Source organism: Hemitrygon akajei, unplaced genomic scaffold, assembly GCF_048418815.1.
Source record: "Hemitrygon akajei unplaced genomic scaffold, sHemAka1.3 Scf000080, whole genome shotgun sequence".
NCBI lineage: Eukaryota > Metazoa > Chordata > Chondrichthyes > Myliobatiformes > Dasyatidae > Hemitrygon > Hemitrygon akajei.
The window spans coordinates 1,151,345-1,163,939 of record NW_027331966.1 but is presented as its reverse complement, the minus strand read 5'-3'; the positions used below and the strand labels follow the sequence as shown (position 1 = coordinate 1,163,939).

Genomic DNA, 12,595 nt, shown 5'->3' with positions numbered 1-12,595 from the left:
CCAATCCGGACGCAGCCCCCATATTTATGTTACGTATTCAGGCAACAATAAATATATGTGAGTTAGGCAAGGGTTTTTATAACAAATAACACGTTTATTAAACACTGAAAACAAACCCCCCAAAAGTAAACAAACACTATTGTAACCGGAAAACAGCTGCTGTGCGGCAGCTTCACAGTTCTTAAAGCGATGTTGCAAAAACAGTTCTTAAAGCGGTATTGCCAAAAGTTCAAAATACTCAGTCCATTTAAAAGGAGAGACTTTTTAAGGTGATTTAAATTCTCTTCCATGTCGTTGTCCTTCGATCCCCGGCGTCGAAATTTCCCACAAAGAATTTTATAAAATGTAACGGTTTAAAGGCACTGACCTCTTATTCCACGCTATTCTCAATCTCCTGCTTACCGCAGAGATTAACACGAGAACGGTTAACAAAATCCTTCCAAATGAGGATCAAATAAGGTCGAACCCAATCCACCACCGAAATTCGATTCTCCTCGATCTTTAACTTCCGAACTCCACTAGCAGTATTGTAAAGAAACTGCAGGCAATGACCTTTTAAACTTTAGGCATTAGATAAAACTTCATTTTCCAACTAAACTGCATCATCACATTAAATCACGCAGTGGCATGAAGTCAACTTGGCAAATCCAGCCACGAACTGCCCTCCCCACAGGGTGGGTCTTCGTTTTATAACCTGTAAAAAAAAACCTGTCACATGACCTCTACTGGCGGGAAAATGATGTCACTCCACCATCACAAGACCATTACCTCAAGTCCAGTATAACTTCAACCCCAGTCACGTGAGACGGGTACGTAACATGCATTACTGATAATTTTTCAAAACTCCTTAGATTCTGGATTAGTTCCTGAGGATTGGAAGGTAGCTAATGTGACCCCACTTTTTAAAAAAGGAGGGAGAGAGAAACCGGGGAATTATAAATGGGTTAGCCTGACATCGGTTGTGGGGAAAGTGCTAGAGTCAGTTATCAAAGATGTGATAATAGCACATTTGGAAAGAGGTGAAATCGTCCGACAAAGTCAGCGTGGATTTGTGAAAGGAAAATCATGTCTGATGAATCTTATAGAATTTTTTGAAGATGTAACTAGTAGAGTGGATGGGGAGAACCATTGGATCTGGTATATTTGGATTTTCAAAAGGCTTTTGACAAGGTCCCACACAGGAGATTAATGTGCAAACTTAAGCACACGGTATTGGGGGTATGGTATTGATGTGGATAGAGAATTGGTTGGCAAACAGGAAGCAAAGAGTGGGAATAAACGGGACCTTTTCAGATTGGCAGGCAGTCAGCAGTGGGGTACTGCAAGGCTCAGTGCTGGGACCCCAGTTGTTTACAATATATATTAATGATTTAGACGAGGCAATTAAATGCAGGATCTCCAAGACTGCAGATGACACGAAGCTGGGCCGCAGTGTTAGCTGTGAGGAGGATGCTAAGAGGATGCAGGGTGACTTGACTAGGTTAGGAGAGTGGGCAAATTCAAGGCAGATGCAATTTAATGTGGATAAATGTGACATTATTCACTTTGGCCTACTCCTGCATCTATTTTTTATGTTTCTATGTGTGGAATATTAAAATCTCCCACAATCACAAACTTGTGCTTACTACAAGTATCTGCGATCTCCTTACAAATTTGCTGCTCCAATTCTCGCTCCCGATTAGGTGGTCTATGATACCACTCTATAAGTGTCACTACACCTTTCCCATTCCTCAATTCCACCAAAAAAGGCTCCCTAGACGAGCCCTGTAATCTATCCTGTCAATGTCTATGCTGTAATATTTTCTCAGAAAAGCAATGCAACACCTCCCCCTCCTGCCCCTCCAATTCTATCACACCTGAAGCAACGAAATCCAGGAATATTTAGTTGCCAATCACACCCCTCCTGCAACCATGTTTCTCGAATAAATACAACATCATATTTCCAGTTATCAATCCATGCTCTAAGCTCATCTACCTTTCTTACAATGCTCCTAGCATTAAAATAGATGCATTTAAGAAACTCTCCACCTCTTCCTCTCTGTTTATCCCTAACTGTGCAAACAACTTTATTATCTTTTTTTTTCCTTCTCCCCTACATCTTCAGTCTGAGTGCTCCTACATCAGGGAGGAAGTTCAAATGATCTCCGTGTTAAATGTTTAACCATCACGGTGACTGAAGGCAGCTGCAGGTTCATGAGGGACTGTTACTGTCAGATTCTGCAGTTCTTGCGGCTGCTCTTCACACCCAGGATGGAACCCTGGTCACTGAGCATTGGAGGAGTCTGTTCTACCGATGTTAGCCTTAAACTAGACTGCAGTTTAATATTGTGTATCTGTGAAAGATAAATCAGTTCTGTGTCAAATCCCATGTCTCAGGTACCTCACTCACAATGTACAAAAGAAACGCCACTCGGCCCATCTTGTTCCTGCCCATGTTTCTGTTCCATATCAGTTCATGAAAATCTATCCCTGCCGTTCCCCTCTCACTCTCCCTGAGATGACAGGTTGTAACTAGTCACCTCTCCATGGGATAGGAGATTTCCCATAAATTTCATAGAAACATAGAAATCTACAACACGTTACAGATGCTTTGGCCGACATTGCTGTGCCGACCATGTAACTTAATCAAGAAACTGCTTAGAATTACCCTGCCACATAGCCACCCATTTTCCTAAGCTCCATGTACCTATCTAAGAGTCTCTTAAAAGACCCTATTGTATCCGCTTCTACCACCTATCGCTGGCAGTGCATTCCACACAAACACCACTTTGTTTAAAAAACTTAGCTCTGACATCTCCTCTGTACCTACTTCCAAGCAGTTTAGACCTATTCCCCCTCATGTTAGACATTTCAGCCCTGGGGAAAAGCCTGTGGCTATCCACACAACCAATGCCTCTCATCATCTTATACATCTGCATGAATTTCTCTAGGGTGAATAAGACGATAAGCTCACTGTGGTTTTGACGTTCTCTCTCTCTCGATCTCTCTCAGTAAAAGAACCTGCGGTCTCGTAACACAATGCACCTCTAAAGTCTGACAGCAGACTAGCGAGTGAATCTTCAATGGTGCAGAGTCAGAAACTAAAGTGTTGCCAGCCTGAGTCAGGGCTTTGGGGCTCCAGAGAGAGATGGGGTCCAGAGTTTAACAGGAGGAGGAGGAATCAGGCCAGCAGGATGTGGCTACAAAAGAAAGATTAGAAGCATTTGGAAACTGGTTGATCAAAAAAAAAGGTGGTTAATTTCTGCAAAATACTGATGGAAATCAACAGTCAGGCAACAATTGTGGAGAGGAATAAATAGACAACGTTTAGGCAGAGCCCCTTCAGCATGCCTAGACTGTGTACTCCGCCGCTTAGTTGCTCTCTGAATTGCAGAGTTCCTCCAGCGTTTTGTGTGTGTGCGTCTCTGTATTTCCAGCAACTGCAGAATCTCCTGTGTTTTATAACTGGATCTTACTTTGGCATTAGATACACATTGATATTGAATATATTGCTTATAGGAGCCGCTTTCCGTGTTAAAACAGCTGCAGATTTTTTCTATACACACGAAACAAAATGAGATATGAACATTGAACCGGTGCTTTCAGAAATCTTTAAGGGCACCGTGATTACCCATAAGGCCCTGTGTTAAAAACTTCGCCGGTGCTGAAGCACCGATGAAATGCGCAGGCGTCAGGCTGAGGACGTCCCCGAGTATCACGCATGCGCGCAGTACACAGAAGGCCTTGAAATTGTCGGGTATAGATAACAGCGATTTTCTGTGTTTTTATCTTAAACACCAACTTCGGGATAATTCCTGTGAATTTCGGACACTGTGACCCGCAATCCTGGACAGTCCTGCTCTCTCCCCTCTCTCTCAGTCCCACGATCCATACACAGGCCCTGGGGAGCTTCTGGCTGATCAGGGAATGGGAACCGATGGATCTCTCAGACAGAGCTGAGCTCCAGCTATCTAAATGCAAGGATTAGGAACTGGGAGAAAGGGATCAAAATGTTTTACATCAGCAATTGAGAAAATTGCCTTTGTTTTACCTCCAATAACAAACAAGAGAAAATCTGCAGATGCTGGAATTCCAAGCAACACACACAAAATGCCGGAGGAACTCATCATTAGTACTCTTTTCCATAGATGCTGCCCAACCTGCTAGGTTCCTCCAGCAGTTTGTGTGTGTTGCTTGTTCTACCTCCTCTTGCTCTGGACTTTTCTACCGGTGAGAACATGTTTTGTCCCATTCTCTCTGGGTACATTATGATATCAAACACCTTTGGCTTGGGCAACAAGTGGTTTCACATCACAAATATGCCAGACTCCAGTGAGACAGACTATTGCCCTTTCCTTTATATTCATTGGCATTACCATCACTGAGTTCACCATCGTCAGTCATTTGGGGGAGGGTTCAGGGGAAATATTTATGGAGAGTCCAGAAACTGGTGATACCTGTGTGCATGTGGTGGTGCTAAAGTTGCTGGAGAATTTGCAAGTGGGAAGAAGTGAAGTGATATTTGGAAATCTGACTTTTTAAAGCATAATTTAGCAAGCGAAACACATATGGACAATGTGCAAAAGCTTTGGTGAGAAAATCCTCCATTTCCTGTTACAGGCCTGCTACATAGGTTGTGTGAGAGTGCAGATGAACTGGATTGAACCCAGAGGAGATCAAAGTTCCTATCGACAGTGATTTGCCAGCTGTGAGAATGAATACATCTCTATATAAAATTCACTGTGCACATCTTGACACTGGGTAAAAAATGCACAGTACAAGATTTATGTGCACACTGGTTATTACAAATTAGAGGGAATATTGCAGGGAAGGAGGGGAGACCTCCAGTGTCCCTGATGCCCTCACCTACAAGATGTGCATTCAGCTGCAGCTTGTAACCCTGCACTTTAAGGTGTTGGATCCTGAAATGGGTGAATTCCAGATGATCCAGCAGTAGGAGAGGGTGAAAGACACGACATGAAGAGAGGTGAGTTACACCCAAGGTGTAGGACACAGGAAACTGGGTGAGAGTCAGGAAGGAGAATGAGGTTAAATAGCCATCACAGAGTACTCCAGTGGCCATGCCCGCACAACAACAAGTGGAACACTTTAGAAACTGTTGGGGAGAGGAAAGTCAAAGGGCTGATAAGTGGATTTGTTAGTTAGGGGAATAGAACAAGAAGCAACTAATATCTTAGTGGTAAGGCTTACTAGAGGTAGTGGGGGTTGGGGCTGATATGGTTTAAGTAAGTTGTAGGGGGAACGGGAGCCAGAAAGACAGAACAGATAGTGGAGATGGTGAATTGAATTGACTTTATTATGCACATCCTTCATATGGATGAGGAGTAGAAATATTTACGTTACATTACTGTCTAAATGTGCAATGTGTAATTGAAATTGATTTATAATAATTAGTTTGTATATAGGACAGTCTAGAAAACATAGAAATCAATTAATCAGTCTGATGGCCTGGTGGAAGATGATGTCCTGGAGCCTGTTGGTCCTTTTGCTGTGGTACCGTTTCCTGGATGGTAGCAGCAGGAACAGTTTGTGGTTGTGGTGAATTTGGTCCCCGATATCCTTTGGGCCCTTTTTATAAAAAATCCATACCCCTACCATCCAGGCTCCCATCCAAACTTCTTTTAAATGGTGAAACTGAGCTCATATTCACCACTTGTGCTGACATCTCATTCCACACTCTCACAACCATTTCAGTAAAGAGCTTTTCCAAATGTTCCCATTAAATTTTCACCTTCCCCACCTTGTCCCACCCAACCTCAGTGGAAAAAGCTGCTTGCATTTATTTACCCAATCTTCTCCCTCATAATTTTGTATACTTCCAACAAATCCTCAAAGCATGTGTAATTTCTTTGTTTATGTTTAGAGCCTTTTTTAGGTGTATGTAACGGGGTTTTTTTTCTTTTTCTTTGTTACTGTGTATGTAATCAAAATGGCGTCTTTGTTTGTTACAAGTAGGAATCCTGGCGCCTGTCTTAATGGTAGGAATGCTATTGTCTTTGTTATGATAAGTGCTGGAAGCTTGTTTGGGACTGTAAACTGATTGTTGGTGGGGGACTTTTGGGAGTCGGCGCGATGGAGTGAGAGAGAGAGGACGGGGTGCTGGAAGCTGGGCGACGGTACGGACCCCGAGCGGGGGTCCCCGGCCCAAGGTTTTCGGTGATGAGAGGAGACGGAGACAGAGGAGTGTGGAGCGACTGGTCGACCACCGTGGGGGTCCCAGGAGGCGGGTCGAGAAATTCGGATGGGATCGAATACCAGAAGACTTCAGTAATTGAGCTCCAACGGTTGTGCACGAAGTGGTTTGGACTTTGATAAGTTTGGCGCCTTTTCTTTTTTTTTTCTTTTTCTCTTATTCATATATACTCTGTATTGTTAGTAATCGCTTTGTTATAGTAATCTTTATAAATTGTACTCATTTAATCGCATAAGGTGTACTGTCTGTTTTTTTGAGCGAGGCGGGGACATCACACAGCATCCACACCAGCTGATTACCCAGTTTGGCGGGGCCAAAGGCTGCTCCCCCTAGACTAGAACGAGTTTGAGCGATGCCTGAGGCGACCCAGGGGTTACATGTATAAGATGATGAGGGGCATTGATCGTGTGGATAACCAGAGGATTTTTCCCAGGGCTGAAATGTCTAACATGAGGGAGCAGAGTTTGAAGGTGCTTGGAAATAGATACCGAGGGGATGTCAGGGGTAAGTTTTTTACACAGAGAGTGGTGGGTGTGTGGAATACATTGCTGTCTATTTGAGTGAGAGTGTTTCAGTTACTGTGGGGCCAGGACCCATGCAGCTCAGTGGGAACAGGGAATAACAGGGAGTGAGCCAAACTGAGCCAGGTCACAGATTGGAGATGGCAGAAATTCTCCTTTCTTATAGAGACAGGAAAAACATCAGAGCGTTTAATGCTCATTCCAGATACCAGCACAGTGCCCAATTACAAGATGATTTCTCTCTCCAACTTGTGTTGAACCTCACATTAACAGTGTGATGTCAGTTCACAGCTTCACAACTCAGTGATCTCATCTGAAATGTTGTCCTACACCCACTGATGCATTTTGTTAATCTTTTTACAGGTTACGAATGACAAGAAATTTCTCTATGGGAATCTAAAACACACCACACCAGTTTTGTTTTCTCTGTCCAGATATTTAATAAGTGGAACAAGGGATTCACTCGATCATCCTTCCTGCTCAGACTGTGGGGAGGGATTCATTCGATCATCTGACTGACTGGCACGCCTGTCATTTTAAACAGGTAATTCCCATTCATCTGCTCAGACGGTGTGTATGGATTCAGTCGGATATTTCAACTAAAGGGACGTCAGCAAGTTCACACTGGGACAAGGCCATTCACCTGTTCTCTGTGTGAGAAGGGATTCAGTCGTCTTCCCACCTGTGGACAAACCAGTCAGTTCACACTGGGCAGAGGCCATTCGCCTACTCAGACTGTAGGAAGTGATTCACTCAGTCATCCACCCTAATGGTTCACCAACAAGTTCACACAGAGGAATGGCCGTTCACCTGCTCAGACTGTGGGAAGAGATTCATTCGCTCATCTGAACTGAAGCTACACCAGCGAGTTCACACTGGGGAGTGGCCGTTCACCTGCTCAGAGTGTGGGAAGGGATTCACTTCGTCATCTCAACTGAAGGTACATCAGAGAGTTCACACTGGGGAGAGGCCATTCACCTGCTCAGACTGTGGGAAGGGATTCACTCGGTCATCTGAACTGAAGGCACACCAACGAGTTCACACTGGAGAGAGGCCATTCATCTGCTCAGAATGTGGAAAGGGATTCACTCGGTCATCCAACCTACAAGCGCACAGGTCAGTTCATACTAGGGAGAGGCCATTTACCTGCTCAGACTGTGGGAAGGGGTTCACCTGCTCATCTCAGCTACTGAGACACCGGTCAGTTCACACTGGGGAGAAGCCGTTCACCTGCTCAGACTGTGGGAAGGGATTCACTTGCTCATCTAAACTTAAGGTACATCAGAAAGTTCACACTGGAGAGAGGCCATTGGGAATTGGGAACGATGGCAACTGCTGAGTACATCTTGTTGAAGTTGGAGCTAATAGATGTTGAACAAGAGTTACTTTTATTGAAATTACTGCAGCGCAGAAAAGAGAGAAGTTTTTGCATTTCTTTGTGCAGTCCGCGATGACCAAACCGATGTTTGTGGAAATTTATTTTCACAAATTTGATGCCATTTTCAAGTCTTTATTGTGTGCCGACGAAGGGTCGTGCAAATGTACATATTTTCTGTCTTCCTCACTTACCCTCTCCTCGCTTTGTTCCACTTTCCAACTTCGAAGCAGCAGGAAATGCACAGGAGGAAATTGGCTGCTACCAAGTGGACCAATCACAGTTCTTGCGGTCTGTGTTACCATCACGCATAGTTACAGTTTTGGGAATGTGCGCGTTAGGCTACATTAGGCAAAAGACTCTCTTGGAGGCGCTACATGGAGTCGCTTTCCGGCTTTGCTCTGTTCATTTTAAATTTACATACCACCCCTTTAATATCTTTATCAAAGTGTTTATAACACTTTTATATATTTGAATTTGAATTTTAATTGACTTTAATGGCTTATAGAGGAAGAAAGGCATTAGCTGAAGGCAAGGAAACTGGCAATGGAAATGGGAAGAAATAAGATGTCTTTGATCAGCCCAAAAAGTCTCAACTTACTTTAATCTTCTGGATGAAAAACTTGATAAAAGATTTACTACCTTAGAAGTATGGTTAAAGGAGAGCGAAGGTGGATTGGCAACACTTGAAAAGAAGAACGAAAAACAGTAGCGACAAATTTCAGTGCTAATTGAAGCTGGCAAACAGAGTGATCACAAACTGAATTCTTTGGAAAAGAAATGAACTTCGACCACTCATACACTGGAGCAGAATAAAGTCAAGATTATTGATTTGGAGAGTCGAAGCCACAGACTGAATTTGCAAATAATAGACTCAGTTTGGACGTTGAAAGTCGGGAACTTACTCAGTTTTTTTCTCAATTCTCAATGGAGGTCTTTGGCTCGGAGGTTTTACCTTCTCTTCCTGCACTCGACTGTGCACATCGGGCGCTGAAACCAAAACCATCGAAAGGGTTAAAACTGCGTCATGTAATTCTTCGATTTCACTATGTGAATACTAAGTCATTCAGATTGCTCGTCAGAAAGGAGTTACTGAGCATGAGAATCTTAGGTTTTGTTTGGTTGAAGATGATTGTCCTGTGGTTATGCAAGAATGTTTAAAAATGGTAATTTCAGAATTATGTCATCTGTCTTTGTTATATCCCACTCACCTAAGGGTTGCTCTGCCTGCTGAATGGTTTAAATCCATGGATGAAGCAAAACAATTTTTCGAAGATCTAAGTTTGAGCGCATATGTCTAATCTTTTGAAGATCAACGTTTGAGCTTGGATGTCAATTAAATTTACAATTCCTTTATGTCTGTGTGTATCTGGTTTATTAGTTAATAACCAGCTTATAGATTTGGACACTTTAGAACTTTGCCCTTGGGTTGATTACAGTCGTACTGTGTTTTGATGTTCGGATGTTTACTATGTTTCCATGTTAAAGTTCCTTTCTTTTACCTTCATTTTTTTTCTTATTTTCTTTTTAATTGTTTGCTTTTGAAAATTATTAAGACTCTGATTTGCTGATTATTTCCTTTTTCTTGAAATATTATTAAGATTGTATTTTGTGTAATTTTTAAAGACCTTGTCTTTTAAAATGGTCTGCAATAGGCTGTTTTCTCTGAAATGTGTTTGACATTCCTCATAATGTTTTGATTATGGGTGGTTTGTTTATTCTTTTTTGTAATTTGGATATTTTCCCTCCTGGGAGATGGGGGTAGAGAGGTCCTTAGATTGTTCTCTGGCTGTCTATTGGCCAGGTTTTTGGTCTTTGTGGGTGGGGGATAGGGCTATTTTTAGTCTAGTATTTTTCTTTTGGGCTGAATTGAAGCTACAAAAATGTCTGTATTGTCATAAGTTCCGGTTCCTCTTTAAACTTTCCCTATTCCTGATTCGTGAGTTTCCTATGCAATATGGTTAACCCTTTACATACTACATTGTTTATTTAAGGAAAATGGATATCATTAACTATGTTGGCATTATTAATTTTGTTTCATGGAGTATGAATGGTTTGAATCATACAATTAAATGGAAGAAGATTTTTAGAGTTTTTCATAGACTGAATGCTCAGATTATCTTTGCGCAGGAGGCTCATGTGAAGAAGGAGGATAATCAGCACTTCTTTAGGTTTTGGAAAGGCCAGCAGTTTCACTCATTGACTAAGGTGAAAGGTGTTTCTTTTTTCTAGACTCCTGGAACTCATTTGTTCACTACGATACAATTTTAGACCCGTGTGGTAAATCTCTATTAGTCACTGGTTAACTTTATAACGATAAATTAGTTTTGGTTAATATTTATGCACTAAATACTGACTATCCTGAATTCTTTAAGCACTTTTTTGTATTTTTTCTCAATTTAAATGAATATATGGTAATAATGGGTGGAGATTTTAATTGTTGTCTGAATCCTATGATGAATGGCGGTTCAACTCTATTTTACTTCAGGGCATAAGTTTTGTTAATTTCATTAAAGAACAGATTGCCTTTTTCTTTTCAACTAACTCAATGGAAGAAATTTTCAGTGGGATATTATACGATACCTTTAAAACATATATCCGAGGGCAAATTATCTCATACTCTGCTGGATTGAAAAAACAAATTCTTAATGAAATATGTACATTGGTTAATAATATTAAAGAAATTGACAGAAAATATTCTTTTGCTCCCATTTTAAGTCTTTATAAAGAGAGAATTGAACTTCAGATGCAACATCATTTTTTATTAACATCCCCGACTGAAAATCAGTTACTTAAAACTAAGAGTCAATTTTATAAATATGGTAATAAATCGGGAAAATTATTGGGTAACCAATTAAAAGTGATTTGGCAAAACTTCAGATTAATAGGGTTTGCAAACGGGAAGGTATTTTGACGGTTGACCATGGTGAAGTTAACAAATCTTTTCAAGAATTGTATACCAATCAGAATTCCCTGATGATTCTACCATAATCCATGAATTTTAAAAGAAATTAAATATTCTGAAATTATCAGTTAATGAACGTTTAGTATTAGTCACACCGATTACTGAAGAGGAAGTCAGCAATTTATTCAATGAATTCTGGTAAAGCTCCTGGTTAGGTAAAAATTTTAAAGATTATTTATAGGTAAATTACCACAATCCTTTTATGAAGCATCTATTTCTTTAATTCCTAAAAATGATAAAGATCTCACTGAATGTGCATCATACAGACCTCTTTCTTTGTTGAATGCGGAATCTAAAATCCTTTCTAAAATATTAGCAATTAGATTGAAGAAGGTATTGCCACAAATAGTCTCTGAGGATCAGAAAGGATTTATTAAAAATCATTATTCACATTTTAATGTTTGGAGGTTAATGAACATTGTATACACTACTTTATCTAAGTCTCCAAAATGTGTTATCTTGCTCGACACCGAGAAGGCATTTTATACACTTGAATGGGAATTTTTTTTTTACTATACTTGATAAATCTAATTTTAGCCCAAAATTTATATTTTGGATCCAATTGATATATCATATACCTTTGGCGTCTGTTTCACTAATAATCAGAGATTCCCTTTCTTTAGGCTTTTCCAAGGTACTACACAAGGTTATCCTTTGTGCCCCTTACTATCAGATATTGGCCTGGAGCCCTTGGCATTGCTATTCGTGATTCACCCAACATATCTGGTGTTACTCATGGGGAATGGGACGCATGAAGTATCGCTATATGCAGAAGACCTGTCACTATACATTTCTAATATAACTCGGAGACCTGCCATGTGCAGAAGTTCGCTGATGACACGGCCATAGTAGGGTGTGTCAGGAATGGACAGGAGGAAGAGTATAGGAAACTGATACAGGACTTTGTGATATGGTGCAACTCAAACTACCTGCGTCTCAATATCACCAAGACCAAGGAGATGGTGGTGGACTTTAGGAGACCTAGGCCACATATGGAGCCAGTGATCATTAATGGAGAATGTGTGGAGCAGGTTAAGACCTACAAGTATCTGGGAGTGCAGTTAGACGAGAAGCTAGACTGGACTGCCAACACAGATGCCTTGTGCAGGAAGGCACAGAGTCGATTGTACTTCCTTAGAAGGTTGGCGTCTTTCAATGTTTGTAGTGAGATGCTGAAGATGTTCTATAGGTCAGTTGTGGAGAGCGCCCTCTTCTTTGTGGTGGCGTGTTGGGGAGGCAGCATTATGAAGAGGGACGCCTCACGTCTCAATAAGCTGGTAAGGAAGGCGGGCTCTGTCGTGGGCACAGAACTGGAGAGTATAACATCGGTAGCAGAGCGAAGGGCGCTGAGTAGGCTACGGTCAATCATGGAAAACCCTGAACATTCTCTGCATAGCACCATCCAGAGACAGAGAAGCAGTTTCAGCGACAGGTTGCTATCGATGCAATGCTCCTCAGACAGGATGAAGAGATCACTACTCCCCAATGCCATTCGGCTTTACAATTCAACCGCCAGGAGTAAGATATGTTAAAGTGCCGGG

The 12,595-nt window shown here is 41.5% G+C and overlaps 3 protein-coding genes across 3 annotated transcripts in view; 2 read left to right on the top strand and 1 right to left on the bottom strand.

Annotated features, from left to right (window-relative positions):
* The window catches only part of LOC140722569 (uncharacterized), a 196,381-nt gene extending 188,763 nt beyond the window's left edge, over window positions 1–7,618 (top strand). Inside the window, exon 3 of the transcript XR_012097667.1 lies at window positions 7,078–7,618. The gene's annotated coding sequence lies outside the window, so the exon portion shown is untranslated. The remainder of the gene's footprint in view (window positions 1–7,077) is intronic.
* LOC140722568 (uncharacterized) overlaps window positions 1–12,595 on the bottom strand; it is a 424,481-nt gene that overhangs the window by 236,238 nt on the left and 175,648 nt on the right. The window lies entirely within an intron of this gene.
* LOC140722576 (uncharacterized) overlaps window positions 1–12,595 on the top strand; it is a 168,382-nt gene that overhangs the window by 17,323 nt on the left and 138,464 nt on the right. The gene's annotated exons all lie outside the window — the stretch shown is intronic.